Source organism: Periplaneta americana, chromosome 16, assembly GCF_040183065.1.
Source record: "Periplaneta americana isolate PAMFEO1 chromosome 16, P.americana_PAMFEO1_priV1, whole genome shotgun sequence".
Taxonomy (NCBI): Eukaryota; Metazoa; Arthropoda; class Insecta; order Blattodea; family Blattidae; genus Periplaneta; species Periplaneta americana.
The window spans coordinates 13,563,602-13,576,582 of NC_091132.1; the positions used below are offsets into that span (position 1 = coordinate 13,563,602).

Consider the following 12,981-nt stretch of genomic DNA (forward strand, 5'->3'; position numbering starts at 1 on the left):
GTGAAGAATACAATGCGTGCAGTTCTGTGTTGTGTAACTTTCTCCATTCTCCTGTAACTTCATCCCGCTTAGCCCCAAATATTTTCCTAAGCACCTTATTCTCAAACACCCTGAACCTATAAGTTATTCCTCTCTCAGAGTGAGAGTCCAAGTTTCACAACCATACAGAACAACCGGTAATATAACTGTTTTATAAATTCTAACTTTCAGATTTTTGGACAGCAGACTGGATGATAAGAGCTTTTCAACGGAATAATAACACGCATTTCCCATATTTATTCTGCGTTTAATTTCCTCCCGAGTGTCATTTATATTTGTTACTGTTGCTCCAAGATATTTGAATTTTTCCACCTCTTCGAAGGATAAATCTCCAATTTTTATATTTCCATTTCGTACAATATTCTGGTCACGAGACATAATCATATACTTTGTCTTTTCGGCATTTACTTCCAAACCGATCGCTCTACTTGCTTCAAGTAAAATTTCCGTGTTTTCCCTAATCGTTTGTGTATTTTCTCCTAACAAATTCACGTCATCCGCATAGACAAGAAGCTGATGTAACCCGTTCAATTCCAAACCCTGCCTGTTTATTTTTTTATTGTTACTAGCATTATATGGTACTAATTTTTATTGTATTTATCTGATGCATGTAACCTATAACATTTAAAACATTGTAATAAATATAAATAGATCATTTTATTAATTAATAACAATGTATATCTCCAATAAATGATTTCTTAGCATCGCCACAGATACACTTGATTGTACTTGTCACTATCTCTTGTCACTAGAGAGTTCTTGAAATTTATATTTTCCCCACCATTCATAAAATATTTTGATACGATACCTCTTGCACAAAAGGGGAGATCTATAACTGAAACTTGATTAATATATTTCAGTATTATTTGTATTTATCCTGGTAATGATGAACAGTTTGACTCGTAGACATTTTGTTTTTGCAGCATTAACTTCCCATGATTGTACGAGAAGATTCGAAGAGAACGGCAGTTACGTAGACTTTCGGCTCCCCCCTACTACCATTAATGCATAACACAATGTCAATACGGCGGTTGCTGTCGTCTGCGATACAACGAACTTTTCTGTTGATTTTCGAGTTCGTCATTTTTTTCCGGTTATTATATGCTTATTTAAGTTGTGTTAACTCTCGCTAGTGGTTTTATATTTTATTTTATCCGTCTTAGTATTTATTTTATTATTGTAAATATTTTTGTTTTATCACTATTATTATTATTATTATTATTACTATTATTATTATCATCATCATTATTATTAATATTATTTTTATTAATGAATTATTTTGTATTACAATCCTTGTATCATTTATGTCACGATTATTTTATTATTATTATTATTATTATTATTATTATTATTATTATTATTATTATTATTATTATTATTATTATTATTATTATTGTTTCTATCTTCAGCATCATTATTTGATCCCTGTAAATTTTTTGTAGACTACTGGACTGTACCCGAGCACGAGCATATGCTCATTTCGGGTATCTATTCACATGTATTCATTTCAAATGTAAATTGTAAATAAATTTGAATTTGAGTTACACTGAACAACAAATTTTTACTTTTTGTTTTGCTCCGAAATAAAAATAGATGAATATTACTAATATGTGTACACTAAATCTGAATTTAAAATCAAAATTGCGCCATCACGTAGCATTTTCCGAGAAAATTGAATTGAATTTTTTATGAAAGAACTATTTTTTTATTTTTCACTGTTACTGATAAAAAAAACTCAGACACATCAAACCTGGTATTCAGAAAGGAATATTTTTATGGAAAGGAAATATTTTTGCGACTGTTGACAAACTTTGGGGCGTGTTCCTCACACAAAAACAAGAAAAAAAGTTTATATAGGGGAAAAGCGGGTAGTATCGGACATCGGGTAATATCGGACAGTGCCTTTCTTTCATCTACCACCATATGGTAGTACCTGAACGACATGGTTACGTTTCTCTATGCGACATCACAGAAACGTAACCATGTCAATCAGGTACTATCATCGTGAGGTAGATGAAAGAAACTCACTGTCCGATATTACCCGATGTCCGATACTACCCGACTCTCCCCTAAACATATGTCCGAAAATCCTTAGATTTTTAGTTGTTATTATTTACAGAGGGTTATTCTTTTAAATATTTCAAACAAAAAAGCTTAATATAATTTTGATCGTTTTTTCTTCCTTTTCGAGATAATTGTTTTATATTAAACATTTCGTAGCGTGTTTTGGGAAAACCATTGATTTAATTCCCAATATGATCAGTCAATTTAAGAGAGCAGTGTATTATGATAATAAAATATAATTGAAAGAATTTCAGTTTTGTTCTTTAAGGGGAGAGGATGTTATTTTTTTAACTTTTTTCCTATTTGATGTAAAATATTAATTTTTTGTATGTAGAGAGCTCATAGCTGTGGCAACTCAACCAAGTAAAAATATTTTGAAAAAAAAATATTTGGGGGCCCAAATTTGAAAAAAAAAAAAACCTAATGCAGGATTGTACTAAAACCGATATATCTAAACCGTTTTTAAAGATAGATTCAAACAGTTTTTTGCAATGCATTTGTAAAAGCATGTTCTACAAACTGTCTGTAACAGAATTTTAATATTAGTCCCCACGTTTGTAAAATAAATAATTAAAATTTAATAACAATTTTCTTATTTCCTTTCTTGCAAACAAACGGACGTATTTTTAAAATAAAATCAATTAACAAAATTCTGTTACAGAGAAATGTTTCCTAATAGTCTAAAGAATGTGAGTTCTAAATGTCATGGATGTATCTTTTATAGTTCAGAAATCATATACATTTTTGTCTGGCAATGTAGCAAAAAAAATGAAGTTACTGGAAACCGATAAAGCGGGCGTGTGATTCAAAAATCCATAACGCAGGAAGTTGAAAAATGACGTCTCAATATCCGGTAAGGGCACAAATACCCACAAAATGTTGTGCAATGTATTCCACACATATCAAAGGGTATTTTAAAGAATTTTTTTTATTTAATTTACCGGAAACAACAATAAAAGTGGGAGAGTGATTTAAAAATCCATAACACAGGAAGTTTAAAAATGGCGACTCAACATCCGATAAGGGCACAAATACCCACAAAATTTCTTGCTATGCATTCCACACATTTCACAGAGTATTTTAAAGTTTTTTTTTTTAATTTACTCATTTTTCACCAAAAAATACCATCCTCTCCCCTTAAATGTGCAGAAATTTGATCCGAAACAAATGTAACACTTTAACATTATTTTTCAGAACTAAAAGTTACATTTGTTCGGATCAAATTTCTGCACATTTAAAGGACAAAACTAATTCTTTTTTCAATCGTTTATTTTCATAATACATTGTTCTCTTAAATTGACTGAGCATATTCACTCATTACCAAATTAGTGCGTCAATTGTTTATTGATCGGTGTTGGTGGAAAATGTTATAAAATTAATGGTAGTTAAGTTAAATTCAATAATAAATTAATATCTACATCTGATGAAGTAGGCTATAAGACTGTTGTTTTAAAGAAAAAGAAGTGAATCTTGCTTAGGACATAGTTTTACAAGATAATCAAGACGTTGAAACTGTCTGAACTTGAGAACTCCTTCCTACAGAAAGACGGGAAGACGGTGCAATAAAAGACGGTGCTAATTCTTCAAGTTATATAATTTATGACATCCGTTACAAGGCTGCAATTGCGCAGAACGGGGAACTGAATCGCAGACCCTAAGACAGCGGCGCCGATGGCCAGGCTATGCCGTGTTAACAAGCAATTCATCGGGACAGGAAGCTGTTTCCGCATCGGAAACTAGTCCTGGGAAATCCAAGATCAAATTCATGGACGGACCTTTTCTTCACGTTTTCAGCATTGAATGAAGGTTCAATGTCGTAGCTCAGGTGCAAAAAGTATAGAAATCTGTTTCTTATGGTTGTAAAGTGACATCAAAAACTTTTGTGCGAGATCGTGCGTATTAACTTAGTTTCCGCACAAAACCAATCCGCGGAAAGTGTAAAATTCCACATTCAGTATTCCCAACCTAACACACATAACAATTTCCCTCTTCTTACCGCTTAAGTGACATATTGATTTTTGTGCGAGATCGTGCGTATTTGCTTGTTTTCCGCACAGAACCAATACACGGTAAGTGTGAAATACCACATTCAGTATTCCCAACCTAACACACATAACAATTTCCCTCTTCTTACCGCTTAAGTGACATATTGATTTTTGTGCGAGATCGTGCGTATTTGCTTGTTTTCCGCACAGAACCAATACGCGGTAAGTGTGAAATACCACATTCAGTATTCCCAACGTAACACACATAACAATTTCCCTCTTCTTACCGCTTAAGTGACATATTGATCTTTGTGCGAGATCGTGCGTATTTGCTTGTTTTCCGCACAAAACCAATCCGCGGAAAGTGTAAAATTCCACATTCATATTCCCAACCTAACACACATAACAATTTCCCTCTTCTTACCGCTTAAGTGACATATTGATTTTTGTGCGAGATCGTGCGGATTTGCTTGTTTTCCGCACAGAACCAATACGCGGTAAGTGTGAAATACCACATTCAGTATTCCCAACGTAACACACATAACAATTTCCCTCTTCTTACCGCTTAAGCGCGACATTCATTTTACTGCTTTAGGCTTTTAACATATTATTTTTAGAGACGTTTAACATAGTAATAAGTATAAATTGGAAACTTACCACTGCAATTTCACCTAAATTGCACTGTTAATTATTGTTTTTAAATATTTGCAAAAATTAAGTGAAGTCTACTACTCCACGAAACGTATTGCATTCCTGATACAAGTAACATTAAGGAAGCCGTGAAAAAATCAACATGATTCCAGATGCCGATGTTATTACTGCAATATGTTATATAAATAATATTGTTAAAATATTAAAATGAAAAATAAATCATTACATAACCTTACCGTTTGTTTTAAGTTCGCATTTATAGACTGGGGGAAAACAAAGACAGACGTATATCACGGCCTGCTGTAGTATAGTAAACACAGAAAACATTTTATAGCAACAATATTGAAGAAAGATATTTTGGATTTCCGAAGTTGCCGTTATTAAGCAGAAACCAACATGGAGATTTCATTGCAACTAATTAGAAATTTGTCTTTCAGGTATGTAATAAACGATCTTCGCACAAAATAATGTACGATACACGAGCGGTATGTTTGTTTTCATGTTCTCGGAAATTAAAAAAGCTCAACTACGTTTCGCTTTTTCAAACTTTTCCTCGAACATGAAAACGTCAACATACCTCTCTTGTAACGCATAGTACTATTTCCTTGCATTTTTAACTATGTCCTGATGCAGTGTAAAATATTACCATGGCAACTAAAACTTAAGATTAAGCAAAACCTGCATGGTATAGTCAAAAAAACAAGGTACAATAAAAATGCAAGGAAATTTTTTTGATGTCGCTATAGTTAATAAAGGATAGTAAGCTAAACATAATCGGTCTTACTAATAAAAACTCTATATACAGATGTTTAACTGTCTTATACTTATCCAATGAGTAGCTCGTTTATAAGTCGTGTGTAAATTCCTTACTAATAATCACTACATACATCGTGTATAACAGTACAACTGTTACACAGCTACGTCATAGTTTCGTCATTACTTCCTTACGAGAGATAATAGAATATCTGAGGTTCTCTATTGCATCCGACAGAGTGCTCTAGTGTGCCGTATTAAGTATCGATAGTACAAATGGCTCTGTTCGATAACCATACTATATTTTGGTCAAAGAGTACAAGCTACAGCAATATTATTCTTATTATTCTGTGCCCTTTGGTTTGTTCTTCTTTGGTTACTAGGCAACCATCATCATAAAATGAGAGTCAATACGAACAGCTGTTAGAGGGGCGGCCATTTTTTCTCTATATATATACATCACTTAAACAAGGGGTTTCGTGTATTTAACTACTACAAAGCAATTCCCATTGTATAGTTACAGGCTGTTTATACGTCCACCACTTATGCATGGTTTATTAGTAACGTTTTCTGTCTCAACTCTGCATAAGTCTAGTATAAAAACTATACACGGTTTATTAGTAAGATTGACGGTCTTACTAATAAAAACTCTACATACAGACGTTTAACTGTCTTATACTTATACAATGAGTAGCTCGTTTATAAGTCGTGTGTAAATTCCTTACTAATAATCACTACATACGTCGTGTATAACAGTATAACTGTTACACAGCTACGTCATAGTTTCGTCATTACTTCGTTACGAAAGGTAATAGAATATCAGAGGTTCTCTACTGGATCCGGTAGAGCGCTCTAGTGTGGCGTGTTGACATATCGATAGTACAACTAGCTCTAATCGATTACCACACTACATTTTGGTCAAAGAGTACAAGCTACAGCAATATTATTCTAATAATTCTATAATCTTTGATTTGTTCTTCTGTGGTTACAAGGTAAACATCATCATAAAATGACAGTCGATACGAACAGCTGTTAAAGGGGCGGCCATTTTTTCACTATATACAACACTTAAACAAGGGGTTTCGTGTATATAACTACCGCAAAGCAATTCCCATTGTATAGTTACAGCCTGTTTATACGTCCATAGCTTATTCACGGTTTATTAGTAACGTTTTCTGTCTCAACTCTGCATAAGTCTCGTATAAAAACTATACACGGTTTATTAGTAAGACTGTGAGTGTATATAACAATATAAATAATGTGAAGAATAGGTAGAACGAAGAAAAATTCTCTCCGGCACCGACACCATATGGTAATGCAGAATTTCTACACGAAAATATTATTATGTACTTCGGTACTTCATAGTAATACAAATACGTTTGCAACCTTTCAAAAATACTGCAAGTGAAACTAAGAAAATATTTTGAAAAGAGAAGAAAGTAGCTTACTTGATTTTTCTTGCTTGATCATACTATAAAACGCTCATTACATGTGACGAAACTGTACCTTAATGACATACATTAAAGTCCGTTTTTCATTATGTTACTCCAACTATCGATTTCCAACTAAGCATATGCGATATCGATTAATATCGTACGCACAACAACGTACAAGCCTTAAAAGGAGCAGTCCAAAATGGCAGGCACAAACTACACAATCAACAACATATAAGGCCTATTTAAAATAATAATAAATTGAGTTCATTTCCTATGTTCTAATATGTGTTGTTTTGAGGTTAAAATCGTCAAACCAAAGGTCTACAAAAGTCAATAAATACGGCATACACGCAAAAGTCAGAGTCTGCCAAAAGTGCTCTATGCCTGCCATCTGTTGCACTACTCGGGAACACGCTGAAAAGACCTGAGTTAAGATATTTGTAAAAACTCAAAACTTAGACATTTAATTTATTATGGTCGAACAAAAATAGGCGTATACATCTTGCCTACAATGGTAATTAAGGCGCTCGTATAAAAATTATGAAACGAGCTTAAGCTCCTTTCATAAACATACTCGTGTCTTAATTACTACCATTCTAGACTCCTTGCATAATATACTATTAATGGGTTGTGTACGTTAATATCTTGTAGAACGTTTCTTAGGTTATGTTATAATTATGAACTATCTTTTTTTTTTAGTGTTAAAGCATTTCCATAGGTAAAATCACAAGAGGTTTTCATGTTGCCCATAAATTCTGGAGCACGAAGCGTGATTGAATTTATCTAAAAGAAATGAAAACTGCATAATATTAAATTTAATAGATTATTTCCCGCGTAGAATAAAATATAGTTAATAAAACAAATAATATAATGCAATGAATTTTATGGCCGCTTTCTCGAACAATATTTAAATATTCATTAAAATATATAATGAGTTTGTTTTATGAGTTTCTCGAACGTTCAAAAAGCGCGATGATTCCTTCTATCACATACTAACTTAATCTCTCGATGTTTAGGGGATACGAAATCCATAAATCTTCTTGCATGCACAGAACTATCAAAAGAATGATTTGTCCTTCAGTTTTCAGTTGTTTTCAAAGCCTACTAGATACCTAATAATGGAAACATCTAGCAACATTACTATAGTCGGCAACAATGGTAATTATTATAACATAGCAATATTATAAGTCTTAAAAATAAATTTATCATCTTCAGTTGAAGTATTCGATATTGTAGAGAACATTAATATAGGCCAATAGTGTACAGAAATATGTTAATTTCTTTGCAAAATATAGCGATGAGTTCCTGGAGTGTTTTTCCCTGAATAAAGTTACAGTCACGAATTTGATAACAAAGATACAATATAACTTATCACGTATTAGACCTAAGCAAAGAGTTATCTTTGAGACAACTGACCAAGTACTAATAGATTTTAGATTTTATGCAACTTTTATTTTGTGCATAAGATTGTGTTAATCCACGGACTCTGGAGTCCCGAATTAACGTCATGCATCACTAGTTCCGTCTACCTAAATCTAATATAACTACATCCTCATTTATAAAATCCTTAGTCAGTTAACAATTCTTTATCAAACGAACAAAGCTTTCGGAAAACCGAATAATAAAATTAAGAAACTAGTAACTGTAAAGATTGGTAACTAGTAAGTCATTATAGGATCTGTGCCAAACGAGGATACCACTCGGCCTCAGAGCAGTGCATCTGCACCCTCTGCGGGCACAGCTGCAGTCAATACCATATACTCGCCTGCCAAGCAAGGACTGAGACACTAACGTTCTACGCAAAAGAAGGCAACTTTTGACTAAAATGTAACAATGTACACATTGTGTTTAATAAATATTATTATTATTATTATTATTATTATTATTATTATTATTATTATTATTATTATTATTATTATTATTATTATCTCGTCTTTCGTGAAATCTTCTAATATATAGGAAACTTCTGTAGAATGGTAATCATGGTAATCAAGAAGGTTTCACATTTACTGTCAGAATTGATTTTGTCTCACTAAACCAAAGAAAAAGTATGTAACAATTAATTAAGGAAAGTAATATAAAGTATGTAATATTTCTCATAATATGCATCTTTGGTATAAGATAATAATTTTATATTAAAATATTAATCAACATGTCCACACCTGTGGAGTAACGGTTAGCATGTCTAGCCGAGAAACCAGGTGGCCCGGGTTCGATTCCCGGTCGGGGCAAGTTACCTGGTTGAGGTTTTTTCCGGGGTTTTCCCTCAACCCAGTATGAGCAAATGCTACGTAACTTTCGGTGTTGGACCCCGGACTCATTTCACCGGCATTATCACCTTCATCTCATTCAGACGTTAAATAACCTAAGATGTTGATAAAGCGTCGTAAAATAACCTACTAAAAAAATAAAAAAAATAATCAACATTTCTTAAGTGTTTCATATATTATTCCACAATTAGTAACTCACGTTTTAAACAATAGTCCGAATCCCGCTATGTTAATATTTGTATATGTGGACGTAATTCCACCCCACTCCGCTAGATGTCAGGTCCGCGATATTTCGCACTCACACCAATGCTACTAGTATACAGCTGTCCGGTATTATTATAGTAAGGTATTTGGTATTTGGTTCCATCTACCTAAATCTAATAGAACTAAGTCCTCATTTGTAAAATACTTCGTCAGTTAACAATTGATTAGCAAACGAACAAAGCTTTCGGAAAACCGAATAATAAAATTAAGAAACTAGTAACTGTAAAGATTGGTAACTAGTAAGTCATTATCTATCTTTCGTGAAATCTTCTAATAGGCTTTATCTATCTTTCGTGAAATCTTCTAATAGGCTATATAGGAAACTTCTGTAGAATGGTATTCATGGTAACCAAGAAGGTTTCACACTTACAGGACCGGAATTTTAAAGCCGGAGAATAAGGTTAAAATATACAAACTACAAACACATTTAATAAGCAACAATTCATGCATGTTATTTTTATTCTTCATATTTGTTTGCATTAATGACAGATAATATCCGTCAGTTGCCACAGAAATATGCCACTATTCTACGGATACCAACTGTGTTGATCGACAAGGTCCTAACAAATACCACACATAAATGTCAATCACAGACTTGACAAGGATATGACATTGTATTATCAACATATGTGCAACAGTAACTAATAAGTTACGACATGATTGTATTTATTTGCAGGTTCCTAAGAAGTAACGGTATTTCGGATCACCAGTTTGTCTATTTCGAGTCCAAACCCGCTGCATTCTAACAGACCCATTGGGAAATTACAAACTTGTAAAGCGGGTTTTTTAGTACCGACAACCAGCAAACGATATTAAAATTCTTTTATAACTGTTTCTCGAAACATCGTTACATTAGCAGATATTTATGATGTCGACATATTACTGTAGATAACACTAAAGAAAACATATGGCTTTCTCTGAAGTTCATGACAATCCAAAGAAATTATTGTTATTTTATGACACTCATTTCATTCAAGAGTGCAGTGATGCTGAAGTCTTTATAACAGGAATTCCCTACCGATGTCTGGAGAAGTTCAACTAATCTTCATAGTGACAAAATGAGAATAACCACGCATTTATGTTTCTTTATGTACACACGCATTGGAATCATATATTTTATGAAATTCTTACAAAATATTGTTTTATAAATGGCAAATGAACATGATTTTTCAGCCACCGGCGTAGCTCAGGCGGTAGCGCGTTTGTTGATCGGGGGTTGCGCTCGTTCGATTCCCAATCGGGGTGAATACCTGGTTGGGTTTTCTCCAACAATAAGGCGAATGTCAGGTAATCTATGGCGAATTCTAGGCCTCTTCTTGCCAAATACCATCTCGCTAACACCAATCTTATCGACGCTAAATAACTTAGTAGTTGATACTGCGTCGTTAAATAAGCAAGTGTAAAATAACATGAATTTTCACGTTTCGAAAAATTGGAAAGATATAAGAAGGCCTACATGGCGCCATAAAAAAGACAGACTCGTTGGAAAACACTTTACAAAAGTAAGATAGTTTTTCGAAACAATTGTATAATATTCGCTTTTTCGTCCTCTACAACGTTTTCAAATACCACGTCATCATAAAATTAGAAATTTGTTTCGTAATATGCCTATATCATTTCCAAATACCGACTTTTCTAAATACAAAATAACGTTAGACTTTCTACCAATATAAAGTAGACTATAGCTGTTTTATGTGATTTTTACATTTTTTTAATAATTACTACATACTTTACATGTATTTCAACCATATAAATTATGAAGTAAAAAAAACTTGCTTTTGAGAGTATGAAGAATAATTTATATATGCAATTAAGAGAACGAAGTTAACCTACTTAATTTATTACATGTTCAAATATTTTACCTATTTCATTTAATTATTTATTTATTCATGTACTTATTTACTTATTCATATATTTATTATTTATTTATTTACTTATTCATTCATTCATTTGCCTATTTATTTACTTATTCATTCATTCATTTTCCTATTTATTTACTTATTTATTTATTTATTTATTTATTTATTTATTTATTTATTTATTTATTTATTTATTTATTTATTTATTTATTTATTTATTTACTTGCTTGACTATTTATTTATTTTATTTATTGACTTATTTATTTACTCATTTATTTATTTAGTCATTCATTCATTTACTTATTCATATATTCATTACTTATTTATTTACTTATACATTTATTTACTTATTTATTCATTCATTCATTCATTTAATCATTTGCTTATTTATTTAACTATTTATTTATGTGCTTATTTATTTTCTCATTTATTTCTTTACTTATTCATTTACTTATTTATTTATTTATTTATTGACTTATTTATTTACTCATTTATTTCTTTACTTATTCATTTACTTATTTATTAATTTATTTATTTATTTACTTATTTATACATATATTTATTTATTACTTATACATTAATTTAAATATTTATTTAATATTTATTTGTTTATTTATTTATTTATTTATTTATTTATTTATTTATTTATTTATTTATTTATTTATTTATTTATTTATTTATTTATTTATTTATTTATTTATTTATTCATCTACTTGTTCTTTCATTCATTCATTTATTTATCTTGAATAATACTTTATAGAAATAAACTACAAACTCATATTATTAGCAACATGATAAAGAAACTTAATTGTTGTTGTAACAAGCGTGAAACATAATACGATCAAGTATGAGTCTCTTTCGTAACTCTAATAATGTTGTTGTGATTTCTAAATCATCTTCAGTGCATAACAATACGACTTCATCGTCAGCAAATAAATCAGTAATACAGATTTTGTAAAAACATCCTTGCCACAGTATCATAGCTGCAGGAATGCCTATGACAAATAAGCCTGCGTGCTTGTTCATTCCATGCTTTGATTTGCCTCTACATAGAATTTAATTTTTCTTACAGAGGACATCCACTGGACAAAACATCTTGCAGACTCTACTGGGGATCGATCCTCTGGCCGTTTGTTTACTGAATTACGACTGGATGTCAATAAAGAGGTGAGAATCTGAAGTTTTGTCGAATAATTGCCTTGATGTTAGCCTTGAATATTTGCCGAGCGAAAAGCTGTGAACAATACTGCCAATCGACTTTTATTAAAGGCGTGAAGAGCACGTGTAGTGAACAACGTGCTTCGTGACTTTCTGTTGCATCCTGCAATATAAATATCACTGTGGAATAACGAAACCTTGAACACTTTGAAAAGTTACAAAATCTGTCTTTTCTCCCATTACTAATGAACTTCATACGTAATGGTATACAATAATAAATTTCTAATTGTTTCTCTAACAATGACACTATCTTCAAGTATTGTCCACAGACACATCTTATGAAGGAAGAATATATATGAAAGGCCTATATTATTGGTCCAAGGGACAGGCCACATCGGAAACAGGTGGCTGCTGTAGGCTTGTTGTCATCAGTTTGTAGCTAAATTACAGTCATACCAACTTTCAAGCATAATGCTCTAGTCAGCCATAATTAGCTCACAAC

At 31.9% G+C, this 12,981-nt stretch overlaps 1 long non-coding RNA gene across 1 annotated transcript in view; it reads left to right on the forward strand.

Annotated features, from left to right (window-relative positions):
• LOC138716311 (uncharacterized) overlaps window positions 1-12,485 on the forward strand; it is a 417,126-nt gene extending 404,641 nt beyond the window's left edge. Inside the window, exon 4 of the long non-coding RNA XR_011336634.1 lies at window positions 12,394-12,485. This is a non-coding gene — a long non-coding RNA (uncharacterized lncRNA). The remainder of the gene's footprint in view (window positions 1-12,393) is intronic.
• Window positions 12,486-12,981: the final 496 nt, after the last annotated feature.